We start from the raw sequence: 12,454 nt of genomic DNA on the forward strand, positions 1-12,454 counted from the left end.
TTAATGTTGTTTTGAAAAATCGTTTAAGTTAACTGGGCGTTAAGAATGGGGAATCTCTTAATGTCTCGGTTACTTAATATTTGTTTTTGAAAATCGTTTCAGTAAATGAGTATTAAGAATGGAATCGTGCTGACCCGCGATAGGTGGCACCTTGGTAAACGGTACGGGTCCGTGATAGACAGTACGTTTACGATTTACGTTTGGTAAGTTGTGCTGACCCGGGATAGGTGGCACCTCGGTAAACAGTACTGACCCGTGATAGGTGGTACGTTTACGACTTACGTTCCTGAGGGAATTGTGTTTGTCCGTGAGAGACTGCACAGGTGTTTGTCCGTGAGAGACTACACCCTGTTAAATTGTGAATTGTTGGTTCATTTGGTATGTGTAGTAATTGTGTTATAAGTGTTATGTTTTGGAATTTGGTGATAACATGTTGGATTGCAATACCATTTTGAATCCCATGATGTTGTATTAATTGTGTTATAAATGTTAAGTGTTATGTTTTGGAATTTGGTGATAACATGTTGGATTGCTATACCATTTTGAAACCCATGATGTTGTATTAATTGTGTTATAAATGTTAAGTGTTATGTTTTGGAATTTGGTGATAACATGTTGGATTGCTATACCATTTTGAAACCCATGATGTTGTATTAATTGTGTTATAAATGTTAAGTGTTATGTTTTGGAATTTGGTGATAACATGTTGGATTGCTATACCATTTTGAAACCCATGATGTTGTATTAATTGTGTTATAAATGTTAAGTGTTATGTTTTGGAATTTGGTGATAACATGTTGGATTGCAATACCATTTTGAATCCCATGATGTTGTATTAATTGTGTTATAAATGTTAAGTGTTATGTTTTGGAATTTGGTGATAACATGTTGGATTGCTATACCATTTTGAAACCCATGATGTTGTATTAATTGTGTTATAAATGTTAAGTGTTATGTTTTGGAATTTGGTGATAACATGTTGGATTGCTATACCATTTTGAAACCCATGATGTTGTATTAATTGTGTTATAAATGTTAAGTGTTATGTTTTGGAATTTGGTGATAACATGTTGGATTGCTATACCATTTTGAAACCCATGATGTTGTATTAATTGTGTTATAAATGTTAAGTGTTATGTTTTGGAATTTGGTGATAACATGTTGGATTGCTATACCATTTTGAAACCCATGATGTTGTATTGATTGTGTTATAAATGTTAAGTGTTATGTTTTGGAATTTGGTGATAACATGTTGGATTGCTATACCATTTTGAAACCCATGATGTTGTATTAATTGTGTTATAAATGTTAAGTGTTATGTTTTGGAATTTGGTGATAACATGTTTGCTTGCAATACTATTTCGAAACTAATGATGTTGTAGCGATTGCGTTATCAGTGCTAAGTGTTAGGATTTGAGATTATGTATGAATGTGATTGAGTTAGTTATGAATTTTTGGAAAAATGATGAGGGAAATCGATTTCCCAATCGATTGGATGAGTTGCAGGAAGTTCACCATTTTGACCTAATCGATTTGCCAATCGATTGTATAAATATATCTTTCAAAATCTTTTAAGAAATCGATTTGGAAATCGATTGGCAGAGAGGCAGGAACTCAGCAAAACTGCCGAAATCGATTTGGAAATCGATTTGGCAACCCAGGGACTCATCAGAACTGACAAAATCGACTTAGAAATCGATTTGGTCATGCAGAAACTCAGCAGAACTGACCAAATCGATTTGGCAATCGATTGGCTCAGTAGAAGTCCTTATTTTGAGTTAGATAATCGATTGCTCAATTGATTTATCAATGCTTTGGTCAGTTATGTATTACTTGATGGTTTGAGAACTTCATTTTGATTTCATTTTTAATTGGCAAGCATTACATGAACTTTTAGCATATGAGAAATCCTTTTAAGGTGCATGCTTAGTTGAAAGGTTATTTTGTGCATTTAAAACTTAAATGTTATGTGTTATCTGTTAATTTCGGTTGGTGACCCTTTACAACTATTGTGGAAATCTGGGCTTTGCCCTCAAATGAGAGCCAGGACGATCCTACTGGTTCGTACTCTACGGATGGGAATGCTTGACTGGAGCTACGTGAGGAGGATCTCACGGGGCGCGTGGAGATCACTCAGGGTGTATAGCTTTTTGGCAGGATGATCAGATTAGGTTGATGTATAGGGACTAGACGTTCTTCTTTTTGGGTTGGAGTATTTTAATTTGGAAAACTGTATTGATACTAATATTGTCAGTTTGACATCTTATTTGAATGGGTTCCATGTACCATTTGTATTTGTGTAAATGCTTTGGAATTATATTTGGAGAAACTTTTCTGCTGCTTGTAAATTTTGTTGACTTATTTGTCGTTGTGTTACGACTTAAATGTTTATCCAAAAGTATTTTCTTCTTTATTCCTTTGTTTTTATGAATCTCTTTTGAAAAAAAAAATATACCCTCGCTTTGAAAAACGGGGTGTTACAGATAATAAGGCCAAAATCATGTTACAATCGGCACTTGGAATGGACGAATTTTTCCGTATATCTCATTGCAAAACAACTAAAGAAATCTGGGATACACTTGAAGTAACACATGAAAGAACTATTGAGGTAAAACGTTCCAAACTCAACACATTATCTCAAGAATATGAATTATTTCGAATGCAGCCCAGAGAATCTATTCTGGACTTGTAGAAAAGATTTTCTCATCTGACCAACCACTTGACGGCGCTTGGAAAAATCTTCACTAATGAATAATTGAACCTTAAAGTTCTGAGATCATTAACAAGAGCATGGCAACCTAAAGTAACGACAATTTCTGAAAAGAAAAGTCTATCAAAGATGTCTCTTTGTGCACTGTTCGGAAAACTTCAAGAACATGAAATTGAACTTGAAAGGCTAGAACAAAATGAAATTCATGAAAACAAACCAAAGAGCATTGCCTTAAAAGCGGAGTCAAAAGAGAAAATCGATTATGAGAATTCTGATGAAGATGAGAACATCACCTCCCTTGTAAAGAAATTTGGTAAGTTCCTACATGCTTTTATTGTGGTCAAAATGGCCACACACATAATGCTTGTCATTTTAATAAATTTGGTGTTCCAAATGGGCATTATGTGTGGGTCAAGAAAGGTACTAATACAAGGTATTGATTCTTTGTAAGTCACTTATCTTCAACATCTAAAATCTTCACTTAATATGTTGATAAAATTGATTTTTTAAATGTTTATGTGTTCTATAAATATGAATATGTGTTTTACATGTCGTCTTTCTAGTGAAAATTTCGTTTAAAAAAAAAAACAAAATTTTTAATATTATAGCCGAATACACATTGTATGTATTCGAATACATGTCTCCAGAAATCCTATATTTGAACACAACAAGTGTGTAGTCTAAAACAGATTCGCAATTTTCCCTATATATGGTTGGTATTTTGTTTGTTGTTTTTCCTTCTTTTTTATCATGTCAAAAGGGGGAGAGAATTGGTATGTTGTTGTTGTTAAAAACTTTTGTAGGTCTTCAAAATGTTTCAAACATGATGGCATGAACTCAAGCTCAAAGGGAGAGTAAACATGTATTACAGGGGAGAAATATTCAAACGACCAAACACTTTGAAGTATCAACAACAACAAGGTTTTGTCATTATCAAAAAGGGGGAGAATTTTAAATACTTGTTTTTGATGAAGACAAAGACCAAGGAAAGTGATCAAGTTGCAAGCTCAAAAAAAAGTCAAACATCAAAGACAACTATGGTCAAATATGCTAGAAGTTTTATAATGTAAAGGTATATGATCCAATCTAAAATTCGTATATTTTAAATGCACATGAGAACCTTTCATTTTAGCATATGCATCAAAAGAATTTTCAAAAATTAAAATATATAAATAATGTTTGAAAATAATATTTTTGGCAAAATACAATGTTGTATTCGAATACAACATGTTGTAGTCGAATACAGACAAGTCAGTAGCTAAAACTGAACATCTTCAAACATCTGTATTCGAATACAAGAATGTGTATTTGAATACAAACTTCAAAATTCAAATAAAACTGAACGTTAAACGGATGTGTATTCGACTACACACAAGCTGTAGTGGAATACACCTAGAAACAATGCAATTTTTCAATTCTGAAATGGTTCTGGATCATTGCATTTCTTCATAAAACCTCTTGGATCAATGGTCACGAATCTGAAGAGATGTTTATGAAGTATAAATACACCATAACTTCAGATCAAACATAACCAATCCTACAACCAAACCTTGAACAAACTTTGAACAAACTTTCTAAAATGTTTTGATTTTTTCAAAGTTTCACTTTTATATTTCAAGTACAAATTTTACATTTTCATATATCATTGAGAAAAGTTCTCTAGTGTACTTGAAATTATATTGGATTGCTATCATTGTACATCAATTGTTATATCATATTGATCTAAGTCAAAATCAATACTGTTAAACCATTCAAGTGTTGTAAATTGAGGAAAGTGGTGTTTTTTCTTCAAGTTTTGTAAACTAAGATAGTGGTGTGCTATCTTAGGGTGATTGTTAGGAGTTTGTAACAAAGGTCCTATGGTGGGACTTGTACTTATTCTAACAATAGTGGAAAATCTCTTGTGGTGTGCAAGAGGACTAGATGTACCCTTGGTCATAAAGGGAACCAGGATAATATCTTTGTGTTCTTTATTTTTCTGCCATTTATCTTTTCCATACACCATCTTAAATCAGAAAAATCAAACACTAAATCTCAATAAAAAAGAAATTTTCTAAACACCTAATTCACCCCCACTCTTAGGGGCACTTCTGTACTTATAGGTAACTCGACACGTGGGATGATAAGAGGAAACTTCGATGGTTCCAAGGGAGCAACATATCCCACGGGAAAGTTGTCTATGTTGGATGGATCATATGAAGTAGTAATTAGTTCCTTTACGGGTTGGTTTCTATGAGCTATCTGAAAGTGCAAGACCCAAACGTAGAAGATCTTGGTAGTATTTCTCAAACACTAGAGTTCTAAACGTCCAACTGAATTCAATGCTAGATGTTTTCCTTAATCCAAGTTGTGAAAAAAGAAAAGACATTGTTCCATATACTAGAGACTTCATCAGGATCTAAACTTTAAGCATTCAAGTTCCTAATCTTTGTAATTTTAGTAATAAGAGCGGTAATGAATGAATCAAAGACTAGAAAGCTAGAGGGAATGAGGGGAATAAAAGGGGCTAGGTCTAGAGGGAATGGGAGGAACAAATGTGGATCCATACCGCTACCACTACCAAGATCACTAGGAGAATGAATAAGCTCAACATATGAATTTACCATATGTCTCCTTCTCAAGTTGAGGCTAGCTTCATGGTCAGTGGATTTTTTATCATCTTATTATTCCTCTAACATGGAAGATAACCTGATTTCCCTTTTCCTTTTATTCTCAAACTTCTAAGATGCCCTATCTATAGGGAAGCATATTGGAGGCATCTTTTAACCTAAAAGGTACATCCTTAGATGTTCTTGAATTACCACTTTGTTGTCTTCCTCAAAGATTGGAGCGACGAATCTTCGACCAAGACAGTAGTGTCTTAAGATTCATTATACTGCCCTAGGATTTGTTTGACATTGTTTTTTAGTTTTATGCAATTCTTTGCAACAATGAATCTCATTTTGATGACATTCTCAATGTTGAACACTGGTATAGAGGAGGATACCAAGTGTTCCTCCTAAACAGTTGCTCCTAGTTCCTCTAGGGCCTTAATGACATGGGTTCTCATGAGAATAACTTTGTTAAGTATGGAATATGGGATACTCCTGATTTGTCCTGGTCTGGAGTAGACAATGCAGAATCTCATGTGCTCAACTACCAAATGTTGATAATTTGTATAAAACTCTTAGAAGATGTTCCACATGAATCCCTTGTGGTCTTTACTTATGTGATCAACAGAGCCACCTTTTAGCACAACACGTCCAATCATAATCTTGGACATCATTCTATATATGGGCTTTAAGTGTACTAATTTGGAGTTAACCTTAGGATCTTCAAAAAGTTCCTTGTTGATTTAAGAAAACCCAATTTTTTACTTGTATCTGATTTCAATTATCATGACTTCATCCAGGAATTTGGTGATGTCATCAATTTTTTGATGAGTAACCTTGATAAGAAGCCCTAAAACCACACTTGGAATTTTTGCATCAATGTTCGCATCAACAAACCTCCAGATTCTTTAGCTAGAACGTCTGGAGTGTTAGATTGATCTAGATTAAATTACTTTGACCATCAAATACTAGAAAAATCTTCAATGAAGTCGAACCCATTTTCAACGAGATTTGTGAAGACAATTTGCAGTTCATTTAGTATATCAAGTTGATCAATCTTGCATGCATAGTAGGTGTAGACGAAGATGCAAAACTTGAAGCCATAAGAGAATCCATGAGGATTCAAAGAGAAGTGCTAAGGTGTGAAAAGATATTGAAAATATGGGAAATGATGTGGGAGTAGTGAGTGACTTGAGTGTTTGTGTTTTCGATAAAACAATTGAGTTTCCAAAAGTGAATAGCAATAATTGTCGTGCATGCGTTAAAACATGAAGGTGACACGTGATAGAAAAACACAAAACTCACACAATTTTCAAGAAAAGTAATCATATATGAGATAAATTGAATTTTAAGCAACTAGAGGCAGAGACAAAATCCAATTTATCAAAAGACGGAACATATATATTTTATCTATATTTCTATTTTACTAGAGGTAGAGGCACAAAGGAATTTTAACACCACTCCTTTACAAATTGAATATTTAAATTTTCTTTTTATAATATTAAAATATCTTCAGCAAGGGGTTTTGTAAAGAAGTATGCCCACAAATGATCAATGTCAACAAATTTAATGTCTAAAATACCATTCTCAACATAGTCTTTTATGAAATGATGTTTAATCTTTAAATGTTTTTCCCTTGAATGTACAAAGTCTAACTTATTTTTTGTACCCCATATGAGATGTATGATTTTGTAGTTTATCCTCACTTAATCTATGCGATGTCATCCTTTTATATTAATTGTTTATTGCTTTGTTATTGTTTGTGTTTCTTTAGTGTTACTACATTACTGATGTGTTTTTGTTTTAGAATAGTGTATGACATGCGTTGTGTTTATTGTTGCATTTCTATTTATGTTTCAACGTTACATCATTACTGTTTTTGTTGCGTTGTCGTTTATTGTTGTGTTGTGTTGATGTTGTATTTATGTTTCTATTTCAGCGTTATTGCATTACTATTTTGTTGTGTTGTCATTTACTGCTGCATTTTTGTTTCGTCGTTACTCCAATAATGTTTCCTTATGTGTTTTTGGTTTCTAAAAGATGTGAAATACTCTTTTTATGTTGTCATTAATAAGTTATAGTTACAAAGATCTTTTTGGAGGGAGCTATATTGATTGACTTTAGTGATTATGAGTTATGCCTTCATGGTCATGAAAGTGAATGAAACCTAAAAGAATGATGGACGGAAAATGTCATCAAACAAAGTTACAAAAAAATACAAGGTCTCTCACAATCTTTAATCTTTCTTCCTTTTTTCAGTTTTGGATGCAACACTTGAAACTATAATAGTTCTACATCATGCATCGTTCTAATTTGTTTGTCATCAATGTTTGCAATGTAAGTGTGTTTGGATTGTTAATCTTGTGAAAGCCATGGCATCATCATATGAAGATATGCGACGAAAAACAATGGAGGAGAATAAAAAAAGGATGGAGGCTCTCAATCTAACTTATCTCTCTCAATCTCTTCACAAATCCTTTTATCCCATTTCAAAACCCTCACCGGTAAGTAATAATCTCTCAAATATTTTATCATCTATATAAAATATTTTTATAGTTCAATTGGATAATTTTATTCAAATCTTGACATGCTTGGGTTTTTGAATATTGGCTTATGCCTAAACCAACAATGAAGTAAAGTGTATTAAATTTTGGAAGTGTTGGTTTGGAAAGTTGAACGTTTTTGTTGTTTGGCTTTGAAAGTGTTGCATCCCTTTTGTTTTTGTTATATGATCAATTATTTCGATGGTTAATAAATGATTGTGACATCTCATAAAAGGTCATTCTAGGTTTATACAACTTGGAGATCTTAAGTAGCCAACAAGAAGCGCTTGTAGAAACACAATTCACCATAAACAGTCGATGCAACAGTCCAAGTAACAATACCACCATAAGAAGTCTAAGCAATAATTCCACCACCTACCCAAGTGGCAACACCACTATCAGAAGTCCAAGCGAGAGTTCAACCCAGTGACAACACCACCATCAACAATCCAAGCGACATAATCACCACCTTCGAATGTGACAACAATGCCACCAATAATCCAAGTGTTAGAACCACAACCTTCCCAAGCGGCATCCCTTCACTCTGAAGACGTGGTAAGAGATGAGTCTGAAATTGTTAAAAAAAAAAACTTATACATATTGGAATGTACATGTTCTTAGTAAGTAATCTAATATCAAATTATCTTTAAATAATTTAATGGTTTAGATGGTTGAGTTATAACATATTTTGTTTACATTCTTATATGTTAGATGAGGCGGGTCAAATTTCAATGACACATTAAAGGGTGCCAGACGTGTTTAAAGCTCTTTCTAATGTAAAACAGGTTATAATTAGATGGAATCCGGACTGTCAAGTTGTAAGACCAAATGGTGGTTTGTTAATAGGTGTTTTGGGTGAAATTGCAAAGAAGTTTAGAGACTTTCCTATTATGTATGACAATTGGAAAGTAGTGTCAGAGAAATGAAAAAAAAAAGACAATATAAGGATAAAATAAAGATATCATTGATAAACAACTAAATACTTTTATATCTTTGTTTCTTTTATTAACCAACTACATTTTTTATGGATATGTTGTAAGTCAAAATTTGTTGTGGATTATGGAGACAACAAAAAGTACATTCTTACTAACCTTGGAAATAAATGGTGGGATGCACCCTGTAAATTATTTAAGAAGTTTAACAAATGGAATCTCACTTAAAGAGGAAAATCTTCAAAACTATCCACACTCTATTAACCCAAATCATTGGGTTGTTTATGTCCGATATAGGTGGAAGGCAAAAATAATGGTGATCATTCTTATGTGTTTATCTACCTACTTGTTTTTCTAGGTTTTTCTTATAAAAAAATAGTTCATAATATATGGTTGTTTCTATGTGTTATATTTCTGCATTATATTTCTGTTGTTGTGTTGCGCATTATTTCTATGATTTGCTTCTATTTCATTATGTTTCTGCATTATGCTTCTATTGTTTTTTCTTTAAACGTTTTGTATCTGCATTTAACTTCAGTTGAAGCACTATTTCTGCATTTTGATTATGTTTATGCATTATGCGTTATGCATCCTGCTCTTATTGTGTTACTATTGCATTTTGTTTATGTTTGTTGCGGTAGTTTTGCATGTATTAAAATTATTATTTCATTTGTTATCAATGCAGGAGAATGCGGAAAAAAGTAGCAAATTGGAAAAAGCTAATGGTTCCTCACACACTAGGATCTAAATTGCTTGTGAGAAAGAGGGATGAGTTGGTATCAATTCTTTCCACACATTATCTATATATAGGCTAACGAAAAAAGCTTCCTATGAATGTTAGAACCAAGTTGGTTTGAAGAACTACGCTACTTACTTGTTTTGATAATAACAAATTATTTTGTGAGACCAATTTAAAGCACTAATATTTTGTTTAAGTGTGTAGATCATGTTATTTTATACGAGTTTACGTCGCATCCTCTAATGCTCTGATTAGTTTGGCTCTGATGACTACAACAAGCATATGATCGCCCTGCCTCTGAGAAAAGCTAGTGATTGTTTGCCTCAGATAATCGCGTCAAACATCTGATCATTTGACACTATTTAAAAGTCAACACTCTAGATAGTCAATTCTTTGATGAAAAGTCAACACTCTAAAGAAGACGTGCATCCTCTGATCAACTACCTAAATCTGTTATTTTTTTGAAGGTCTATGTGACATACTATGATCATGATATCGTCTGCTCGCTTTGTCTCCGTATGAAGATACGCAAAATCAATTACAAGGAAAATTTTGGACAAGGTTTAATGGCGAATTAATCTTTGAAGATTTAATACGAAACTTCATGATACATGTTGATTTCATGCAATCAGTATAATGGTTTGAAACTCTAAAGTTATCTATAAAAGGACGTCAAACTCATTCGAAAAATAGACAATGCATTGCAATAAGTACAATACAGTCGTCTCTGCACTCTTGCTCTTAATCATTTGTTTTGTCTAATGTTGAGAAATATTTTCTGAGTACAACATTGTAAACACCCTCTTGTGAGGGTATTTAGAAAATCCTTAAACTTATTCTTCTGTACCCTAGCTTAGTAGTGGTTGGATCCCTCATATTGACTAGTATGTGTTATGTGAAGTGTGATTCAGTTGGTGAATTAGTGAATTAAATCATTTAGTTTGAAGAGACTAGAAGAAGCTATTGCGTTGGTGGTGAACAAGGATAAATTGGTTGTGTGGTTATGTTTTATCTGTTCTATTTTCATTACTTTGTTTTAATCTTCTTATAACGTTTTTTTTATAAATAAAACACAATTCAACCCCCCCTCATTTTCTTGTGTATCTCGTTCTACAACATCATCTAACCATTCATAAATAATAAATTCCTTCCACTCATTTGCAATACACATTATACTTTTGTTTTTACTAAATTGATTGTATACTTAATTGCACAAGTACTTATTATATGTGCTTATTAGTAGGAGTTGAGAGATGGTTGAAATTACAATAGAGGAGAAATGTATCCAATTTGTCATAAAAAGTACTCTAATGGGTCTTTTGTTAATGAATAGACCAATGAAAAAAATGTAAGTGCAATAGTCGTTTATCTTTTTTTTAATATTTTGTTGAATAATGTATCTAGTGAAAAGAGCTCATATTCTAGATTCTATGTAAAAAATAAAGAATCATGTTAGTGAGAGAGATCCTGCTTTAACATAACAATCATCATTTAACATAACAATTGTAATACCCATAGTTTTAAATCCTAATTTATATATTTTAGTGTATTTTGGTATTGAACTCTGAGGTTTTTTTGCCAAGTTATTGATATTTTGTGAGTTTAATGTTCAAAATATCTTTTGATGCCTCGATTAAAATTATTCGTCGATAAATAAATTAGATTAAATACGGTGAATCTTTTGTCGAAGAATAATTTATTTATGTTACGAAGAATTCAATACCGGACAGTTTTGTTAAAAATATATCGGGTTGCTGATAATTGTATCTATCAATTGAGTTGCGACAAGAGTAGATATTTTTAACAAAAAGTAGTTTGGGAAGTGATGGGTGAAATGGTAATTTTATGAAATATCTAGATATTTTTAGATATTTATTATATATATATATATATATATATATATATATATATATAGAATGAAAAGGAAAGGAAGGAAAAAGAAAGAAAGGGAAGCTGAAAGAAAACAGATAAATATTTTCCTCTCCATGTTGCTCGCGAACTCCATCTTTCTTCCTTCTCTATTCTTCTTTTTTTGCTTCAAGAAAAGGAACCCAAGGCTTGGTGGGTGAGAAGACAAGGATTTCTCAGCTTCATTCTTCTCCTTTGATTCAAAAACGGTGTTGGTGTTTTCAAAACCGTCAAACACAAACCTTCACTTTTCTACTAGATCTAAGCTTCGTTTCAAGAAGTGATAAAAGGTAAAGTTGCTCACCTCTACGCTACGGTTCTAGTGAGCTAACTTCGGAAGCGGCAACACGAGCGTAGTTTTTACCGAAATTAATTACGGTACCATAATCGCGTGTTAGAGCTATCGTTAAGGTAAGGGATCCTTCCAAACTTTTAGTTTACATTTAGGGACTTATTTGTGGTTGTGTGGAAAATAAATTTGTTGGGTTTGAAGTGTAGATTTGGGGAAAATGAATTTATTGCTTTTATGGGTGAAAGTTTGGAGTTAGGTTTTTGGTGAAATTGATGAGTGTTTTCGTGGAAAAGGAATTTGATTCATCTATGTGTGTTGTTGAGGAAAAGAAATTTTATGTATTTGAGTTGTGGTTTGAGAAAATTAGTTTGGCATGTGTAATGTTTGAGTTTTGTGGAAAATGAATTTAACTCATTTATGGGTGGTTTTGAGGAAATGAAACTTGATGTGTTTGAGTGGTGGGTTGTGATGTTTTGTGTTTTGTCGTGTTTGACGTGCTCATAATTAAGATTATAAATTTTGAGATGTGTTTGTGTGGATTTTGTGGAAAAATGAATTGATGTGATTTGGTGTGAATTGTGGATTGAATTTGAGAATATGTCTGAGTATGCTCTGTGTGGAATTTAAAAATAATTAGAGTTAAATGAGTATTAAAAATGGGGAATCTTTTAATATCTGCATTTACTTAATGATTGTCGTGAAAATCGTTAGAGTTAAATGAGTATTAAAAATGGGGAAT

This window comes from Cicer arietinum, chromosome 5 (assembly GCF_000331145.2).
Source record: "Cicer arietinum cultivar CDC Frontier isolate Library 1 chromosome 5, Cicar.CDCFrontier_v2.0, whole genome shotgun sequence".
Classification (NCBI taxonomy): domain Eukaryota; kingdom Viridiplantae; phylum Streptophyta; class Magnoliopsida; order Fabales; family Fabaceae; genus Cicer; species Cicer arietinum.